Below are 20,985 nucleotides of genomic sequence, written 5' to 3'. Positions count from 1 at the left end.
GCAGGCGGACTCTTAACCACTGCGCCACCAGAGAAATCCTCATCTGGGATTGTTGATCAGAGCACCTAGTTTGTTGTTTTTTTTTTTCCTGAAAGTGGCTATTTTATTTTTCCAGTGGTATATCTAAAACAGTTTGAATGGAGTCAGAAACTTCTACTTGAAACTTGCTTTGCTTCTTTGCAACTTTTGAGTCCATGGTGGACTCTTTGGATAGTGTTCAGATTTTGCTGCTGAAAAGGCTGTAATGGGGTTGATGATCATATATAACAAGAGGAAGGTCAATGTTTGTTTCCAGAAGCAGAGATTCCTTTGAGAAGGAGAGGAGGTTTAGGAAATATCCAGTGAGCACAGTCTCTGTGGTATTGTTTAAAATCACAACAATTTGGAGATGAGCTCCTGCATCCTCATTCTGGGCCCTTGTAATAAGAAACCAAGCTTAAATTGGACATTGCAATGTGTAGGGGCTTAGGTTGGTGTTGTATTTATTTTCTTCAGTGCATATTCTTCCTCTTCTGTTTTGGGACTAAGTTTTATCACCTTATCACTAGTATGGTGGTTGCTATAAAGGTGGCTGTGCCCTGGTTGCAGATTCTCCACAAGGCTTTGGCTCTTCAAACACGTTGGCTGGGTTCCCAGAGAAAGCTTCCCGAGAGTGACTTATCCTCGGAAGTCACATAACATCACTTCCACTGTAGTCTATTGGTTGAAATAGACACAACCCTGCCTGGATTCAAGGGGAGGGAACTTAGACCTCACATGTTTATGGAAGGTGTGTCAAAAAATTTGTGACCATTTTTTAAAACTACCTCAAATTATAGACCACAATTGATCCACTCTGTTGTAGATGGTTATTTGAATAGTTTCTGCTTTGGAGCAGTTGATGAATAATGCTGTTGTAAACATTCTTGTTCATATTTCTTGCTTCATATATATATTCACTTTAGTTGAGTGTAGATCTAAGAGTAGAGTTGCTAGTCATAGGGCATATGTATTTTTAGCTTTAATAGGTAATTACTCCCAAACAGTTGTCCAAAATGATTGTACCAATTCATATTCCTACCAGCAAACTGAGAGTTCCCATTGCTCTGCAACTTCACTTCCACTTGGTACTGTCATTTAAACATTAAAAAAATTTTTTTAACCATTCTGTGGTTGTGTTGATTTCATTGTGGTTTAATTGGCATTGCCCTGATAACTAGTGACTTGAGCACCTTTTCATATGCTATTAGCCTTTTAGGTATCCTGTGTTGTAAAGTGCCTGTTCCAAGGCTTTTACCCGTTTTTAACAAACTGGGTTGTCTTTTTTTCTTATTGAAATGTTGGAGTTTTGTATATTCTGGATATGAATCCTTTGTTGAAAATATGAATTGTAAAAATCCCTTTCCATCTATGACTTGCCATTTCACTCTTGTGTCTTGTTGATGAACTGAAATTCTAAATTTTAATCAATTTCAGTTTACCCATCTTTTCCTTTATGGCTGGTGTTTTCTGTGTCTTGTTTAAAAAGTTTTTGCTACTCTGTGGTCATGAAGATATTTTCTTATGTTATCTTCAAGACGTTTTATCATCTTACCTTTCACATTTAGGTCTCAGTTTTCAGGAGTTGATTTTTGTGTGTTGTGAGGTAAGGGTCAAGGTTCCCTTTTTCCCCATATGCTTATCTATATGAGTAGTAGCAGGTAGCATTGGGTCAGGTGAACACCAGTCTGGGAGTTAGGGTTCCTGTATTCTCAGCCTTAATCTACCTTTAATGCACCTTCTGAACTTGGGCATGTTATTAAACCCTTGTGGCCTCAGCTTCACCTGCAAAATGAAGGATTTGAATGAAATGTTTTCTGATTTTCATCCTGGCTCTAGTTTGTTAGATTATTCTCCCTAGTTTACAGTTTTAGTTAGGCCTATCAGAATATTCTTGGAACTCGTTTCTGTTATCTGATGTGTTCTTGATATCTCCCAGCTTTATGTTATCACCAGTTATGATGAGTATGCCATCTAGATTGTCATCTAAGCTACTGAGGAAAGAGCTTTCTTGATCACGGTGGTAAGTCCTCGCCCCCGCACCTGTTCTTCTGATCTTGTTGTTATTCTCTGTCTCTTGCCAGGAGCTCATCATTTTGTTTTAGTAAGCCATGGCTCAGGACACCAATTCCGTTTTTGAATGTCATATACATATACTATTCATTATGCTTGTCCTTTCCTTCAGTTTCCTACTTGAACTTCTGAGAATCACAGATAACAATGCAGAGCTTCAGGAATCAGCAGAAGTCATTCATGCTCAAATGAGTTCTAATCTCAGTGAATTCTCTCTTATGTTGCTTGTGTGCTCTGGAAGGTGGCATATCCTCCAAATAGCTGCATACTATACTTGTGCTCTTCAGTGGAGTAGTCAGTGAACCACACTGGTAACATAACAAAGTGTACCCTTTGCTGGTTCCTCTGTGTTCTTAGTAGCCTGCGTTGGGGTGATATCTACCCTTCTTTCAGAAGGTATAGTTTCTTTACACAGAATGTCATAACTTCAGGATAGCTATTGTTCCTTCCTTTGTCATTGATATCACATTTTCCCTCTCATTAATCTTTTTTTAAAAAGTAAGCTTCATTGAGATACAGTTCAGTTATCATACAATTCACTCATTTAAAAGGTATTGTTCAGTGTTTGTATTTTCACAGGACTGTAACCATAATCTAATTTTAGAATATTTTCATCAACCCTAAGAGAACTCCCCTACCAAGTAGCAGTCACTCTCCATTTTCTGCCATCACCCACTGCCCCCCGGCCCCCACAGCCCTAAGAAACCACTTATCTGCTTTTGTCTCTAGAAATTTACCTATTCTCGAAGTTTTACATAATTGGACTCATACAATATGTGGTCTTTTGTGACTAGCTTCTTTCACTTAGTATGTTTTTAAGGTTCATCCATGTTGTAGCATGAATCAGTGCTTCATTTCTTTTTATTGCTGAATAAAATCCCAGCGTATGGGTATGTCACATTTTATTTATCCACTCATCTGTCGAAGGGCATTGGAGTTGTTGCCACTTTTGGACTATTATGAGTAATGCTGCTATCTGTGAACATTTATGCACAAGTTTTTGTGTGGACATACGTTTTCATTTCTCTTGAGTATATACGTACCAGTGGAATTGCTGGGTCATGTGGTAACTCTGTTTAACTTTTTTTAGGAACTGCCGAACTGTTCCAAAGTGACTGCACCATTTTGCATTTTCAGTAGCAATGAAGATCTCTCCAAATCTTCACCAGTACTTGTGATTTTCTGTCTTTTTGTTTATACCCATGGTAGCGTGTGTGAAGTGGTATCTCTTTGCGGTTTTGATCTTTATTTCTCTTAATGACCAGTGAGGTCGAGCATATTTTTGTGTGCTTATTGGCCAATTGTTTATCTGTTTTGAGAAGTGTCTGTTCAGATCCTTTGTCCGTTTTTAAATTGGGTTGCCTTTTTATTATTGAGTTCATTAACCTTTTAATGTTCACTTTGATTTATTTTCAACTAGAAAAATGTTTTTCCTTGGTTTTCCTTCCTTTTTTTTTTTCCGTTTTGTTCAGGGACCGTTCATCCTTTCTATAATGAGCAGGAGGGTTGAGAGTGCTCTCAAGCCCTTTTGCATTCTCTTGGCAACAGCCTCCATTGGCAAAATATGTAACTGTGGAATACCTTAGACGGGAAAATGTACATCTGCTCGTTATTGGAATAGATCCTTTTGTAGTCTCATAATGGTACTATTTTTATACATTATTTTCTTAACTATTTTTTCATATATTCTGCAGTAGTTTATCACATCAAGGTTTTGCAACTGAATTTTTGTCAACATTTTGTATTAGTAAAACAACAACTAAAAACTTTTCTGAAGAGCTTTACATCAGTTATTTATTTCATTATTTTGTCCTCTTGATCATTGGAAGTCATCCTTTTTATTTAATAGTTAGGCTGTGTATTTATAGTAACATTGAATATGTTTCTGTTTTGTCTTTTATACTCTTTTTATGACATTTACATTATTAGTCATTAAAGCAAATATTTTACCACTTTAAGACGTTTCGTTTTGCAAATGATTCTGCAGTATGCACACTCTCAGTACTTCGAAGTTAATTAGCAAAAAAGGCATTTTTGCAAAAATTACACTTGCCATACATATTTTTTGAATCTTGGCCATGTTAACTTACCTGTCCATGGTTGTGAGGCAAGGAAAATATCCAGCACTATTGGGGTCGAGTAAGAGGGACACGGTGGTCAACTTGAAGGGCTTCATTGTCTAGTGCAAAAGAAAAAGGAGAAGAGCGGCCCTGGCACTCAGAAGCTGGTCTGGTGTCACCGCTAGACCACGCTGTTCTCCATTTAAACATAAACAATCTCACAGATTGCCTCAAAGTTTCTCTGAGGGCACGGAAAAATGAGACAGAGCACAAACAAAAGCAAGGTTGCTGCCACCCACAAAATACTTGGCCAGAATGAGTGACCGCAGCTTCTTTACCAATTACTGTTTTATCTTGGTTCTAGTCTCCCCTCAGATAAGATTTATTGAGATACCCAACATAGAATTACCCCACTTTCTAACCGCATCCAAAAGAAACTAGAGAAATTCCTGCTTCCCTAGCCCTCCCCCAAATTACCCAACCAAAGCCCAAATCCTATCATAGATTCTTTACAACATTCTCTTATGAGATGCCCCACTGTTCCTGTGGTGTGTGTTCTCCCAATGATTTAACTACAGGTTTGTTCTTGGTGGTCTATTGCTGAAAGGCAGACACCAGAGATATGACACTTTGAGCAACTGCAGTAACAAAAAATATAGGATAAAAGGTTACGTGACAATTTTAAGGTAATCAGCAAAATTCAAAGTGTGGGAAATTTTACAGGACAAATGACAAGGGGAAGGAAAAAATATTAGAGAGGTGGCACTTGTCCATTAGAGATTCAGAGACACATCAGCCAGTTACAGTGACTAAAAAATCAACTAAGACTTTTTAAAAAAAAAAAGTTGGGGAGATTTGAACACTTATTAGGTGATATTAAGGAATTGTTAATTTTATTAGGTGTGACAATGATATATGGTGAGTGTATTTTTAAAAAGTCCCTGTTAGAAAAATTTACATATGAAATTATATGATGTTTGAGGTGAGCTTTAAACTAGTCTTGGGAGGGGCTAGTGGATTGTTTATACAGAGGAAACAAACTGGCAATGTGTGGATAATTGTTGAAACTGGGTGATGTGTACATGGGAGTTCATTATATCACATCTCTACTTTGTATGCATTTGAAAATTCCTCTAATAAGGTTTTTTTTTAGGTCATTTGTATTTCTTTTTCCATGAATTTGCCTCTCTATGTCACTTTCCCATTTTTCTGTTGGGCTTCTGTCTTTTGTTTCTTATAATTTAAAGGATTCTTGAATATGTACTGAGAAAATTAGCCTTTTGTCATAGGTCTTGTAGGTATTTTTTATTTGTCTTTTGAATTTGTTTATGGTATTTTTTAACTTGTGGAGAATTTTTGTCAAATTTATCAGTTTTCTTTAGGCCTTATGTGTTTTATTTTATGTGTTGCTTAGAAAACCCTTCTTGTTTCTGAGATTCTGCAAAGTTCTTTTGTTTTCATGCAGAATTTTTTATGTCTATAGTACTCTTCTGATTTACTTTGATTATTTGGTCATCCTAATTTCCTTTAGAGTATTTAGAAATAGTCTTCCTTTGAGCCCTGCTGCCAGAATATATAAGGAAAGATGTTGTTCAGTAGCTATCTTGCAGAGATTTAATACTGAACACCCGGAGAATTAACCACGAGCAACGTTTGGTAGTTAATTTTGCAACCCGCCCCCCCGCCCACAAAATAGGAGAACTAATGGGAAATCCGTCATTTACAAGATTGGCAAAGTGTGCTAAATGTTATAAAAAATATTAGCAGTATAGTTCAAAATTTCTAATTTTAGAAAAGTTCCTGTGATTGCTTTACATAAAGAAGTGTTCTGGGACTTCCCTGGTGGTGCAGTGGTTAAGAATCCGCCTGCCAGTGCAGGGGACACGGGTTCGAGCCCTGGTCCAGGAAGATCCCACATGCCGCGGAGCAACTAAGCCTGTGTGCCACAACTAGTGAGCCTGCGCTCTAGAGCCTGCAGGCCACAACTACTGAGCCCGCGTGCCTAGAGCCCTTGCTCCGCAACAAGAGAAGCCACTGCGATGAGAAGCCTGTGCACCGCAATGAAGAGTAGCCTCCGCTCATCGCAACTAGAGAAAGCCTGCACGGCAGCAACAAAGACCCAGCGCAGCCAAAAATAAATAAATTTAATTAAAAAAAAAAAAAGCGTTCCTTTCAGCTCTTTTTGTAGGGCTTATGGGTCAAGGAGCTAGGCACCCACCTCCCTTTGAGGTTGGCATCTTCAAGCTTGTTCTTCTCTTAGATTTGATGCCTTTGCCTGGGCAGAGCAGGAAGTTTTCTAAATATTTCTGTAGTGTTTTCTTCATGGTTGGTTCGTGGAGACCTGTTAGGACTCCATGGATGGATCTTTTAATCACTGCATCAGAAGTCAGAAGAAGTGCGTAGCAAAAACTTCATGACATCATTCCTTTTTGGGGGCAAGTGGTGGCAGTGAGGTATCTTGGGATTGTGTTTGAAATTGTACCATACTACATGTTCTCAGTTAAAAATTAATTCTGCAGTTAGTCTTCCTCTTTTAGAACTTTTGGAAATCATTTAAAGGAAATAAAAGTTGAAGAAGTACATTTGATACTGTATTTTAAACATTTTATTCACTATACCAAAACTTTTTATAATCTAATGTTAATCATTTTTTTAATACAGGTTTAAAAAATCTGACTAGGAAGAAATTTTTCTCCTTGAAGATATCTACTTTATTTTTCCAAGTTAGAAGTTCGAGTCTTCACCTAGTTCTTTCCAGCTTAAGTGTGAAAACATGACTAGTGTGACAATTGCTTCTAAAGATTGTATCACAGTTTGAGTTTAGCTTAAGGTTTTTCAGAAATAAATCTATGAATTGATGGGATCATTATCTCTGGAGGTTCACTTCTAAATTCTCATTGTGTTACATTTGACTCTTATTTTGTTAGTGTTACTAAGGGTACCATATAGCTGTGAATGTTTTTCATACTTTTATTGATATGGCTGGTTCTCTGAGTGAAACCAGGGGATGATTGGATGTCCCTAACAGAACTGAGTTAACCTTCCTGTGTCTCAGTTGTTTGTGTTAAATGGTATTGGTAGTAACTACTTTTATTCCTGTGGTCATCCTTATAGTTCTGTCTCAACTGTAGGATTTGTGGGGACAAAAGTAAATATATGAAGAAGACCCTGTGTATTGTTGCGAAGTGGCTATAAAAACTCAAGATTCTGTATTTTATTTTTCATATGATTTCTTAGCACTAAACCAATGCATTAATCAACTTCTGATTAACTGGCTCATTTGTAAGAGGACTGTCCTTAGATGTATTGCTTTCAAATTGTTCACAATGTAATTTAGCAAAAGAGGTGATGAAGTTCTTTATTGACTGATTATCTCCTATTTGATTTTATTCTTTGACTTACTGTAGATTGGCAGGAAGCCATTTACACCAAAATATGTAATTCTTTTTTTTTAATTGATTTATTTAATTTTGGCTGCGTTGGGTCTTCGTTGCTGCATGCAGACTTTTCTCTAGTTGCGACGAGCGGGGGCCACTGTTCGTTGCGGTGTGTGGGCTTCTCATTGCAGTGGCTTCTCTTGCAGAGCACGAGCTCTAGGCACACGGGCTTCAGTAGTTGTGGCACGTGGGCTCAGTAGTTGTGGCTCATGGGCTCTAGAGCGCAGGCTCAGTGGTTGTGGTGCACGGACTTAGTTGCTCCGCGGCAAGTGGGATCTTCCCGGACCAGGGTTCGAACCCATGTCCCCTGCATTGGCAGGTGGATTCTTAACCACTCTGCCACCAGGGAAGCCCTGTAATTACTTCTTAATTTCAAATAAGTTTGAAATATGGATAAATGTTTTTGGCCTGGGATATGGTGGGATGGGAAAAGGGTGTTTTTGGGGGAGGCTCCTTCTGAATCGTTCATTCACTATTTTATATTTTTTACCCAACTTCTAAAATCCTCTAATACAATAGAGTTGTATGTAATAGAGCCCTTACATTGAAAATGAATGACTTAATGAAGAAAGGAAGATGTACCAGAATACAGTTGGCCTCTGTATCTGTGGGTTCTGCATCCACAGGTTCAATCAACTGTGAATTCAGCTAACTGCAGATCAGAGATACTTGAGGGCTTCCCTGGTGGCGCAGTGGTTGAGAGTCCGCCTGCTGAAGCAGGGGACACGGGTTCGTGCCCCGGTCCGGGAAGATCCCGCATGCCGCGGAGCGGCTGGGCCCGTGAGCCATGGCCACCCTGCGCGCCTGGAGCCTGTGCTCCGCAACGGGAGAGGCCACAACAGTGAGAGGCCCGCGTACCGCAAAAAAAAAAAAATACTTGAGAAAAAATTTCCAGAAAATTCCCCAAAGCAAAACTTGTATTTGCCACATGGACAATTATTTACATAGCATTTACATTGTGTTAGGTATTGTAAGTAATCTGGATAGTATTTAAAGTATATGGAAGGATGTGCGTAGAATATATGCAAATACTATGCCATTTTATATAAGGGACTTGAGTGGATTTTGGTATCCAAGGGGATCTGGGAACCAGTCCCCTGAGGATACTGAGGGATGACTGTATCTAGACCAGTGGTCCAGTCTGTGCATCACAACTCCCTGTGCAGGATTAAAATAGAAGATGCTGGGGCTCTTGTGGAGTAGGGCCTTTACTGTTTCAGAGTTCCACTGGTAACCATGATGTATAGCCAGGATTGAGAATTACTACCTCTGACAATGGATAGTTATGTAATCGAGTTTACACTTTTGCTCTGAACTTCCAGGCACCCACTGAAAAAGGGGAAACAGGAGTTTCATAGCTCTTAATATCTTAAAAACTTGCATCACTGAAAGAGGCACTTTTTTCCCACCCTGAAACTAATAGAGTTGATGTGTACAACTGCTCACTGTCTTTAATAAATAGTTCTATCAAAGGATTCAGAAACATTCTTTACCTGGAGGGCTTTTTATTGATCCTTGTTTGAAGCTGATGGTATAATATTAAATCATAACTGTGTGATGGTGTTTTTGCATGAAGCTAAGTGCAGCTTCTTGAAGCCAAAGGTTGCATTTTGTTTGGTTTTATATTTCCAGTCCCTAGCACAGTTTCCAGCACATATTCTGGAGGTGTTTTATAAATGCCTTTGGAATAAATGAGTTCAAATGTTTAATTTCCTGGTGAACTAAATTGCCATAAAGATAGAACTTAGAAAATCTAGAATATGAGATGATTAGCATGTTTCCTAGACCATCTGTCACTAATATTGATTGCTTCTACTTGGTACTGTAGACTTGTTTTTCTGGGGGTGGGTAGCTTGTGTAAAGTTAAAAAACGTTTAAAAAACCTCTTACGTTCTTCTGTACTCCTCTTTAGCGGCTTAAAATCAGGTCAGTTTGTAAAAAATTGACATCCTTACTATTCAGTAAGGATGAATGCAGTCAGTGGTTATTCCAGTAGCAACACCATTGTAATAACTGGTAGGTGTTTCTGCCTTGCCCCCTTCCAGTCTGTTTGATGCATCAACCAGAGTGATCCTTTGAAAACCTAAGTCAGAGCATGCCACTTCTCTGCTCAGACCTTCCCGTGATTTCCCATCTGACTTAGATTCAAAGTCAGTGTCCTTACAGGGGCCTCCATGTTGGACGTGATGGCCACGCCTTGCCCTTTTATGTCTCTGACACCAGCTAGTGTTCTCCCTGAGCTCATTCTCTGCCAGATGCACCAGCCACCTTGCTGCTGCTAGGACAGGCTGGGCATGTCCTGGCCTTAGGCCTTTGCACTCGCTGCTCCCTCAGTGTGGGGTGCTCTTCCTCTAGATCACTGCATGGCTGACTTCACTCACTTTATTTACAGGTCTTTGCTTAAATGTCACTTTCTTGTGACGCTTTACCAGATCATCTTTTCGGTTTCATCTCTGCCCCCCCTACCCCCCACCCCCCGCCATGTCCCTGCTTTATTTTTTTCCTTTAGCACTTATTACCATTGGACGTAGCTCATGTTTTAATTTTGAAAAAATTTATCTGTCTCTCCTAAACAAAATATTAGCTCAACGAGGGCAGAGATTTTTGTCTGATTTGTTCACTGCTTTATTCCCATCTTCTAGATAGTTCCTGGCACAGAGTATGTGCTCAATAAATATTTGTTGAGTAAATGAAGCAGATACTATGACTTGTAATAATATAGAATTCTGTGGGTTTGAGTATTATTATTATTTATTATTATTTTTTGCGGTACGCGGGCCTCTCACTGTTGTGGCCTCTCCCGTTGCGGAGCACAGGCTCCGGATGCGCAGGCCCAGCGGCCATGGCTCACGGGCCCAGCCGCTCCACGGCATGTGGGATCTTCGCGGCCCAGGGCACGAACCCGTGTCCCCAGCATCAGCAGGCAGACTCTCAACCACTGCGCCACCAGGGAAGCCCTTGAGTGGTATTTTTATTTTAAATTTAAAAGGAGGCATAGAATGGTAAAAGTTTTATATTTCTTGTCAAAAAGTTGCAACCATCTACTCTAGTAGCACTACCAAATAACTTAGTTTAAGTTAAAGGGAGAATAGGGCCTAGTCCTATCCTGTACTTTTGAGAAATGGAAGTTGATCCATTATAAAACCATTCCTACCTTGAGGTGACTTTAGTGACAATGGCACTTAAGATTTTGGTAATCATGATATCAAGTTTAGCCTACAGGTGAAATGGATTTTGAGGATGGAATAATACACGTTAGCCAGAAATATAAAAAATAGTAAAAATTTTGGTGAGAAATTGGTCAGTGGGAGAATTCTTCTTGAGTGTTCAGAGTATGATTTTCATTTTGATTCATTTTGACTTCATTTTGATTTATTTGAAGGACTGTGAATTAAAATGCAAGTATAAACCCGTTCCAAATATTATGTTTGCCCTTTTGCTAAAGTCAGAGTCCTTATGGTGGCTCCCGGGGCTCCATTTGATCTGTTGCTCCCGTGTTCCCTCTCTGACTTCTCCTCCTTCTTTCCCCTTGCTCAGTCCACACCAGTCACACTGGCATCCTTACTCTTCTCTGGTTGCGGGACAGGCTCCTAACTTAGGGTCTTTGCACCACTCATCCCTCTGCCTAGGATGTCTGCCCCAGATACTCACGTGGCCTCCTTCCCATCTTTGCTCAGATCTCACCTCCTCAGTGGGGCTGACCATGACCTCTCCGTTAATACTGCACGCTGCCCCCGGTCACCTTACACTCCCTGTCCTCTATCCCCTCCCCCCAACCTGCTCTACTTTATTGCTTTTTGAAACATAGCATCTGCATTCTCTAAAATATTACCTATTCTCTAAAACTTACCCATTATGTTAGCTTTTATTATCTGTCTCTTCTAGAATATAAGTGTCAAATGGTAGGACCTTTGTTTTGTTCCTTGAAGTATAGCAAGTGCCTAGAACAAGTGCTTGGCCTGTGGCAGATTATCAATAAATGTTTGTTGAGTGAATATATGAACAAATCATTACTCTTCTTCATAAGTTCACATAATTCACAGTTAACCTTTATTTACTGCTGTGAAAACAAGTAGATTTATGTAATTAGCATGTATAAGAACAGTCTTTGAAATAATACCACTTGTATTTGTACCTCCATGTTATGAGTCAGAATTTCCTTCCTTTTTTAAGGCTGCATAATACTGTGTTGTACATCTGTGCCACATTTTGTTTATCCATTTGCCTGTGGGTGGACACCTAGGTTGCTTCCACATTTTGGTGGTTGTGAATAGTGCTGCTCTGAACATGGGTGTGCAGATATCTCTTTGACACTATCAACTCTTTTCAGTTCTGTTAGCTTAAAGGAATATTCATATCAATCAATTATATTTTTTGTATATGCCTCCATCTTAATTTTAAAGCTATTAATTTTATTTCCAGAGGGCTTAATTTTATTTAATGGCATGTTTTTATTTTATGTAATTTATTCTTATAGAATTTGTATTTTGATGTATTTGGTGTAAGACCATGTACGATGGTCTGCTTTTTTAGCATGATACAATCCTGGAAAACTATACATCAAAAAGTAGAACAAAATCCTTGAAAGAATGAGGTGTTACTGTTGTGTTTCCCAAAATACCTAGACTGTGAGTGGCCGGAAACAGTAGAGTGAAAACCAGTAGAGTGTTGTGTTGTGAAAGCAAAAGGAAAGAACGTTTCAAGAAAGAACGAATTAACAACAGTGTTGAGAACTGCTGGGTAATGAGCGGAACAAATGAGATGATTCCTCGGGTCATCGGGTTTAGTGCCCTGAGCAAGAGTAGTTTGAGTGGGCTTGTGAAGGGAGAGTCCGGATGGAGTGAGTTGTGGGGAGGGTGAGGAGAAGGGACATGTTCATAAGTACAGGTTTGGTGCTGAAAGGGAGAAGAGAGTTAGGATGATAGTGCAGGGGGGTTAAAAAACATTTTTTTTTTCCCCCAATGGGCAAGCCATGAGCATATTTAAAAGCTGATGGGAAGGGTCTAGTTGAGGGAGATGTTGAACATTTGACAGAGGGGTTAATTAATAGTTTATGTCAGGACGTCGGAGGGGATGGGATGCAGGTGAAGAAGGAGCTGATGTTTGATGGAGGAGGAGGGCTTCCCTAAATTGTGATCACAGAAGGAGGATAGGATGGATGTAAAGTTAGGCCTGAAGTGGGTGCAGGTGGTTTGTAGGTTTGAGTCTTGGAAAGATAAAAGGAATTTCCACTTGAAGTTTGTGGCTTTTTTCTCTAAAGCAGCAGATGAGGTCATCTGTTGAGAGTTATGAGGGGGAATTACAGTTTTGAGGACAATAAATAGGGTTCAACATGGATTTCAATTGCTGGGCTTTTAAAAGGAATGGCATTATATATTAAGGATAAGGTTAGATGTCAGGTACTTGAGGAAAAGAAACTTAACCTTTCTGCTGTATAATTTTACTCATTTATTGAAATCCTACCAAGTGCAGTGTATTGTAAGACAGCTCTCTTACCTAGTGAGTTCATAAACTTAAGGGAACATTTATCAAATGCAATAAGAGGTAAGAACAGTGCTGAAGCTTCAGAGGTCATATCTGACTGCAGAAGAGCTAGATCTTACGTTTGGTAGTGTATATATGTCCGTGCCACTCTCTCACTTTGTCCCAGCTTACCCTTCCCTCTCCCCGTATCCTCAAGTCCATTCTCTAGTAGGTCTGCATCTTTATTCCCATCTTGCCCCTAGGTTCTTCATGACCATTTTTTGGGGGGAAGCAGCCACATAGCACAGGGAGATCAGCTCGGTGCTTTGTGACCACCTAGAGGGGTGGGATAGGGAGGGTGGGAGGGAGAGAGATGCAAGAGGGAAGAGATAGGAGGACATATGTATATGTATAACTGATTCACTTCGTTATAAAGCAGAAACTAACACACCCTTGTAAAGCAATTATACTCCAATAAAGATGTTTAAAAAAAAAAAGAGCTAGACCTTTGCATATGGAAAAGATTTCACCAAGTGTAGATAGGGGAGGGTGCGAAAGTGCTTTCTACTACAAAGAGTGGAGCTGAGAATATGCTGGTACCATGTTAATGGCATGGTGAAAATTATCCTTGAATCACTGTGTCTCTATACAGTTTTAAAACATCAGAGAAGCTTATGACTTTAAAGAAAATTTCATAAAAATATATGACCCCCTCAAAGGAACTTACGTGCATACCTGTTTTAGGGGAAATTTATGACTAGTCATCCAGTATGTGACAGGATTTATACAGCATTGTAATTTCCCAGTTTGGGTATGATGAATTCATAGAGCTCATTAAGTGTAAGTGGAATTATTTGATTCATTCAAGCTTTTTTCTCTCCTCAGCAGAAGATTAAAAAAAACATTCCAAACTTGAATCCAGGACTTGGAAAATGCCAGTTGTCTAAATACAGTACCATATTGTGATAAATATAGCTATTGGAATTTTAAGACTCTTTTCACAAAACTTTTAATATTCACAGCAGAACTTTTTTTGGAATGTTATCTGAAAAACAGAGGACCATTTTATTACCAGAGCTGACTATTAATTAGGGTATTGTTTCAGATATAAAAGTTGATCTGCCACTGAAATTCTATTTGAATATGTATAGTTCCAAGCTTGCTTTGTGTATTTAATAACTTCAGTACCATAATTACTCTGTTTACAATTAAATTTTGGTGAATATGCTAATATGGGATATACCAGCAAGTGATTTCAGTAAAGGGCAGTGTTGATTTGCATTTTCATGTGCTTTTCACTTGCATCTGAATTTCATTTAATATCAGTGAGAAAAGAAGTGGTCAGTTTATGTAATGGTCAGTGACGGTAAACTTTCTTTTCTTTGAAATCTCTCTGTTGGATTGGCTGTCATAACCTGCTTTGCTCCAGGTGGGCAGAAATTATGCAGAAAGATTTAATTTGGTAGAGGTTTGTGCCCTCCGTTTTATTCTTTAATAGAAATCTTAATGTAGGTATTGGTTTCATTATTAGGAGAAACCTATAATGTACTAAAGCAATTGTTTAATTCCAATGAGTATTTTAAGTTCTTTACTGAGGTAAATGTTTATGGTCATGTTATTTACTACAGTTTTTGAGCAAGGACTTCTGGTTTTAAATAATTCTCCTTTCTTCTTTTCAGAAATCCTCTGAAAAGGAACAAGGAGATTTGAGACACATCGATTTCATATTCTCTGAAACTCGGAGACTTCTTTTACTCTGAACCAGAAAATAAGAGGTGCTGCCAAGCGCAGTGAAGGTCAGGTGGGGTTGTGGGAGGATGTTGAAGGTGGCCCTCTCAGGTCTGAGACCCATCTCAGACGGAACTGGCAGCAGAGTAGGGTTCTCCAGGGGAAGTGGCCCACCCCGAGGGGCACAACCACTGGTCTTTGTTGGGAAGAACAGGAATGGGTGTTGGCAGAAAAGGGCCCTAGGACACTTGATGGCATGATGAAATGTTCTGTATCTTGATCAGGGTGGTTGGTTCTCAAGTGTGTATGCATGTGCAAACGTTTGTCAACCTGTGTATACATTTGTGCAGGTTATCAATTTATTGCTTCTTGTTTTTGCTCTGTTGGTGGTACTTGAACTAGACCCTGTAAACGTGTTTTCTTCTCCAGCACAAGGTTAGGTTAGTCAGTAGAGGGTGAGGGACAGACACTGCCAGGCAGAGTGGGGAAGGGGCTTCTCTTGCTGTTGTAGTGTGCTTTTTTTTTTTTTTCCTCTCTTAAGGTATGGATGCCAGCATGCTCTCTGTGACTTTTCTTTTGTACGCTGGTAGGCAGTATCTTGCTTCCACCAGGACCCCAGCGGGTGGATTCCTATGGACCAGCTGGCACCCTAGAGAACTCTGCCACCCGCTGGGCTGTAGCTACAGCCTTTCCAGTGAAGAGTTCATTTCTGTGTTCTCTCCCTTAACCTTGTAGATAGTATCTGCTCCCTCCCTTTTCTATTCCTTAGAGTTCTCCTTTTAGTAGTCAACCACCTTTTAGAAATTAATAGTTTTTTATATTAAGCGTTCTTGTTTAAGTTACTTGTGCATTTTCTTTTTCTCCTGATTGGCCCCTGTTACAACACTTAATGTTTGTGTAATTTACCGTGTTAATTTTACATAACTGAAAAAATAGAATGAAATAAATCATAAGTGTATAACTTGATTAATTTTAATGACGTGAACGTACAGTTCAGATATCACCGAGACTGGGGTATGGAACATGACCAGATCCCCAGAAACCTTCTTCCAACTCATAGTCATTTTCTCCTCCCAGTGGTTTCTGCTACTTGACTTCTTTCGTCACAGATTAGTGCAATGGAATCATGAGTGTCTCGTCTTGTGTCTGGCTTCTTTTTTTGAACTTAGCACTGGGAGGTTCATCTATTTTATTATGTCCATTTTCCTGTTGATGGACATGTGGGTTTCCAGTGTTTCGCTGTTTTGAGTAAAGGTGCTGTTATCCTTTTGGTGGACATGTTTTCATTTCTCTCAGGTATATACATAGAAGAGGAATTGTTGGGTCAGGTAGCAGCTGCTGCAGAACAGATTTCAGAATGGCTGAAGCACTGGCCCATGTGTGAGAACTCCACTTGCTCCACCCCCTTACCAGCGCTCAGCGCGTCAGCCTCTCGGGCTTGAGATCTTCACAACTACTAGGGGATAGGTAATTCCAATGCTGTGTAAACTCTTTATATTGTGGTAAGAGAAGAAAAACTTCAAAAGTGTTTTTATGACGTGAGCATAATATTGATATCAAAACAAATAAATATGTTAGAAAAAAGAAAACTACAGACCAGTCTTACGTATGAATAACAATTTTGTCCCTAAGTAAAATGTTCGTAAATAGAACCCAGCAGCGCACTCTAAGAATCATAACCTTAATTAGGAGTATGCCCTGCATAACTGTGTGGTGTCCAGCTGCATTTGTTTAAGTCTTTTGTGTCTCTGTACATCTTAAAAGATGAGTTATTGACCAAATGCTTATTTATTAATCCACTGCCATTGCCACCCCCTTGCATCCAGCAGAAGCCAGCCTCTGAGCTGTCGGTTGTCTGTGGCCAGCCTAAGAGTGTAGGGCTGGCAGAAAGGAGGCCTCCGCATCTTTTTTCCACAAGAAGCCACTTGTGCAAAGGGAGGAAGGGAGTTTCATTTAGGGGCATTTTAAAGAAAATTTTGTGTTGTAGCGGCCCCTTTCTACCAGAGCAGCAGAGTATATTTCAATGACTTCTTCACGTTCACGTGGAGTAGATAGAAGTGTGAGGGAAGTTTTAACCCAAGCATAAAGTTAGTTTCAAGTAGTAATTAGTAAACCAACATTCCATTTCATTCCATTCCAAAGAAACGTAATCTAGGACCTACATTGTACAAGTTTCTATGAACTTTTTCTGTACTTAGTTTACTTGGGTTGGTGTGATATATTTTAAGTTCCTCAAACACTTGTGAATCTCCCTAATGTGTATGGAAGGCTGACTAAAAGGAAAAAAAAGCTGGATTCCGACCTCATATCTTATACCAATATAAGTGTAGACAGATAAAAAATTTACCAAGAAATTTTATGAAACTGTAAAATAACTAAAGGAAAACATGGAGATCTTTGAAAAAAGAAATTTCACTGGGAGAGGTCTTTTAAGGATGACATAAAACCCAAAAACTAAAAATAAACAGTATTAAAAGATAAATAAATTGGAAGAAGTATTTGCAATGTAAAGAGCTAATTTCTTTAATATATATAGAATATATAAGAAGTGCCTATAAATAAAAAAGCAAAAGGCTATTAATAGTTCACAGTAAATGAAGTACAGATTTTACTTTGGAGACTTCTCTTTCTTTCTTTTTTTTTTTGGATGTGTGTGATTGGACAAGCTCGTGGAGTATGAAAAGATTTCCGGTTTTGATCCTTTGGGGATTGTTAATTATAGGAGCAGTAATTTTTTAATGTTTAAAAACCATAAAATATTTCACAATACAGAAAATCTTATTAAACAAATACAGACCGAATGAATTAGAAGGTACTTTTATAACCACCACCTATGTCAAGAGATATTACTGAGCCCACCATGTGCCCCATCCTAATCACAACTTTCTTATGCTCCCCCAAAGTAAGTTCTAGCTTTTATGGTAATCGTTTTCTTTATAGTTTTAGCACTCAGATATGCATCCCTAAACACTGTGGTTTAGATTTGCCAGATTTTGTTAGATATGTTGTTTTTAAGTCTGTTTTTTTTGCGGTACGCAGGCCTCTCACTGTCGTGGCCTCTCCCGTTGCGTAGCGCAGGCTCCGGACGTGCAGGCTCAGCAGCCATGGCTCACGGGCCCAGCCGCTCCGCGGCATGTGGGATGCTCCCGGACCGGGGCACGAACCCGTGTCCCCTGCATCGGCAGGCGGACTCTCAACCACTGCGCCACCAGGGAAGCCCTGTTTGAAGTCTTTTTAAATCTAGTTTTCTTCTCCCTCATCTCTTTTCCCCCCTTTATTTGTTGAAGAAATGGTGTTATATGCACTGTAGGGCTTCCAGCAGTTAGGATTTTGCCGATTGCATTCCTGTGTTAGTTTATCATATTCTTCTGTTCCCTTCATATCCAGTGACTTGATAGGCTAAATCATACTCAGGGTCCGTTTATTTTTTATTTCTTATTTCGCAGGATTACTTTATGGGTAGTGGCGTGTTTTTTTTATCAGGAGGCATATAATGTCTGGATATCTCATATTTTGATGTTAGTAGCTATCATTGCTCAGTGTCTGGATCCATTAATGCATTAGGAGGTGGAATTAGTGTTAAGCTAAAACCATTCTTATTCACTTATTAGCTGAAATTTTTCTATAAGGAGAAATTTCTCTTCATCTTCTATTTGGTTACCCAGTGGTACAATTCATGTAAGAAAGAAAGGATAGATGCTGGATTCTTTCCCTTTATTTACTGGTTTTCAAAATTGAGGGGTTTCCTGTTATCCTCTAGAGATGACCACTTAAGTTTTCTTACTATTATGAACTCTTGGTTTTACCCATTTTGTGTGTTTCAGTCCATTATCGTTATATTTATTGACTCAAATTGGCTCATCTTTGGTAGTGGGAACATCTTTCAAGTTGACTCCTTAGACATATTTGACATAACTCTAGTAGTTTTTGATAGCTTCCTTGACATCTAGAAATGACGAGGTGTTCCAGGTTTATCCTGTACATTTCCAGCTCCAGACCTGGAATCAGTCATTTCTTCAAGGAACCTGGTTTCTTTTAACAGGAAATGGTATTTCAGGAATACCGTTTGTGTACTAGGGATGCTCATTGCTACTGGGTTGTTTATTGTTTCTAAGCTTTTTTTTTGTGAATGGGGCTAGGAAATACAAAGGTGTGTGTGTGTATGTATATACTTTCTGTAAAAGATAAAGTACCTTCTGAATTAAAAAAATACTTCCAAATATAATCCTACCTCTTCTTTCAGCTGCGTCCTTTTTCTTCCATATTTGAATCCTGATTTTTAAGGACACAGTGATGATAGAATTAAAACATCACATAATTATTCATTTGCGTTATTCCACATCTGTGACCACAATAGCTGTAGTTAACAAAACTAAGTATCACCACAATATGATTACTGGAAAGTTGATTTTTTTTTGCATGTTTTCCCATTTTTTGCGATTGTACTATGTCCACATTGTCAGAACATATACCCATTATCTATTCTAGCCTCTCCTTTATAACCCTTGTTGAAACTCAGTTCTACAAATAAGTATTTACTGCTCACTGTCAGCTCTTATAGTGGCTTTTCTTTAGTGATTTTAGATATCTGAGGCTTGTTCTCTAGTAGATTCTTATTCCCTTTTCCTACTTCCGTGTTGATAACACCTTGAAGTCTTTAGATTTGAAATTTAACTGAGTATAGACTCTTTGGTTCAGGTTCTCTTTCCTTGAGTCTTAAGTATGTTACTTCCTTTTTTTTTTCTGGCATAAAATGTCGCTGTCAAAGTGATGACAATATGATTTTGCTTTCCTTATAAACTATCGTTTTTTGGCCTGCATGCACAAAGAATATTTTCTTTTACTATGAAGTTCAGTAATTTTACTAGACTAGGCTGCATCTTAGTGTTGGTCATTCTGGGTTGATTAGTATGTGGTGTGATCTTTCACTTTGGGGTTTCACTTTTTTTTTTTGCAAGTTCAGGAAAGTCTTTTTGAATTAAAGCATTTAAACTGTCTTAATAAGGAAGATAGTTCCTTCTTACAATAAGGAACTCATCAAATAGGACATTACTCTGATGATTTGATAAAGCTGGATAAAATTTAGAAGGCATTCATTTTAGTATTTGGAAGTACTGTGTGGCTTAGTTATTTCTTTTACTCAATCTACTGTAGCTCTAAAAGTCACCTTTTTTGGTGTTTTGAGTCTGGGCTGTCATGGTTACAACTGAAATTCCATTCAGGAAAGTTTTATAATGATTACAAACATATTAAGAGAATTAGTTGATATGAAGAAATAACGGACACACTCATTTTGAAGATTCTTTTGTTAACTTAGAGAAGATTTAGACAATGAAGATGCATCAGTATTCTGTAGGAAAAAGTTAAATTTAAAAATCCCCAATAAATTAATAAAGAGCATTTGCATAAATGGAGTCTCTGTATGTGGAGTGATATGGGTGGATATTTGCTAAAAAAATTTCCAATCTAATGTAGTACGTATGTATTTAGAATATCTAGGCTCAAAACCAAACTACTTATGTAAATTGTCGGATCTTAACAGACATCTTTCAGCTGAATAGCCATTTCAAATGTTGCAGACTACCTTACAACTCCTATCACCCTCTTTACTGTATCTCTAATACAGTTTTAGGGAACTATAGGATCCTAAAAACTATTTGTTTTAAATCTTTTTCAATTAATAGATTAAAATAGATTAATCTGAGAGTTTGAAATCACACACACCACACATACACACAGTCTGGTTCATGCTTTCTTTTCTTCAGTCTTAAGTGTGTTACTTCCTTTTTTTCTGGGCCACTGAGTTCATACCCTTGCCCAAGAACTTGGCCCTTACTCTACAGCTTGCTAGCCTTGCTGCTCACCATTCCTGACCCACCCTTCCTTCACTCAGTGAAGTAAGTTTTGTCTAAGGGCACTTAAAGCCCAGAGAGAAGTGACTTGATCAAGATCACCCCAAACTGACCTCACACCTACACTCGAATCTAGGTCTTTTCGTTATAGACCTGTGCTCTTTTCGCGGTAAAACACTGCTGTCCATGAATGCTATGCTAAGCTTGTCTGTTAGTAAGTAAATAGGAATTCATCTCCAAAAGGATAGTTGGTGAGAGGGGAAACATACAAATGCTGGATATCACCAGCTTTGCCTTTTCTGTGAACCCAAATGACTAAACAGCCGTAATTTCTCCTGGTCACTCCTTCATTAT

The 20,985-nt window shown here is 38.7% G+C and overlaps 1 protein-coding gene across 1 annotated transcript in view; it reads left to right on the top strand.

Annotated features, from left to right (window-relative positions):
* VRK1 (VRK serine/threonine kinase 1) overlaps window positions 1–20,985 on the top strand; it is a 78,666-nt gene that overhangs the window by 10,900 nt on the left and 46,781 nt on the right. The gene's annotated exons all lie outside the window — the stretch shown is intronic.

This window comes from Phocoena phocoena, chromosome 2 (assembly GCF_963924675.1).
Source record: "Phocoena phocoena chromosome 2, mPhoPho1.1, whole genome shotgun sequence".
Classification (NCBI taxonomy): Eukaryota; Metazoa; Chordata; class Mammalia; order Artiodactyla; family Phocoenidae; genus Phocoena; species Phocoena phocoena.
The sequence above is the reverse complement of the archived record's forward strand: the minus strand, read 5'-3'. Positions and strand labels throughout refer to the sequence as shown.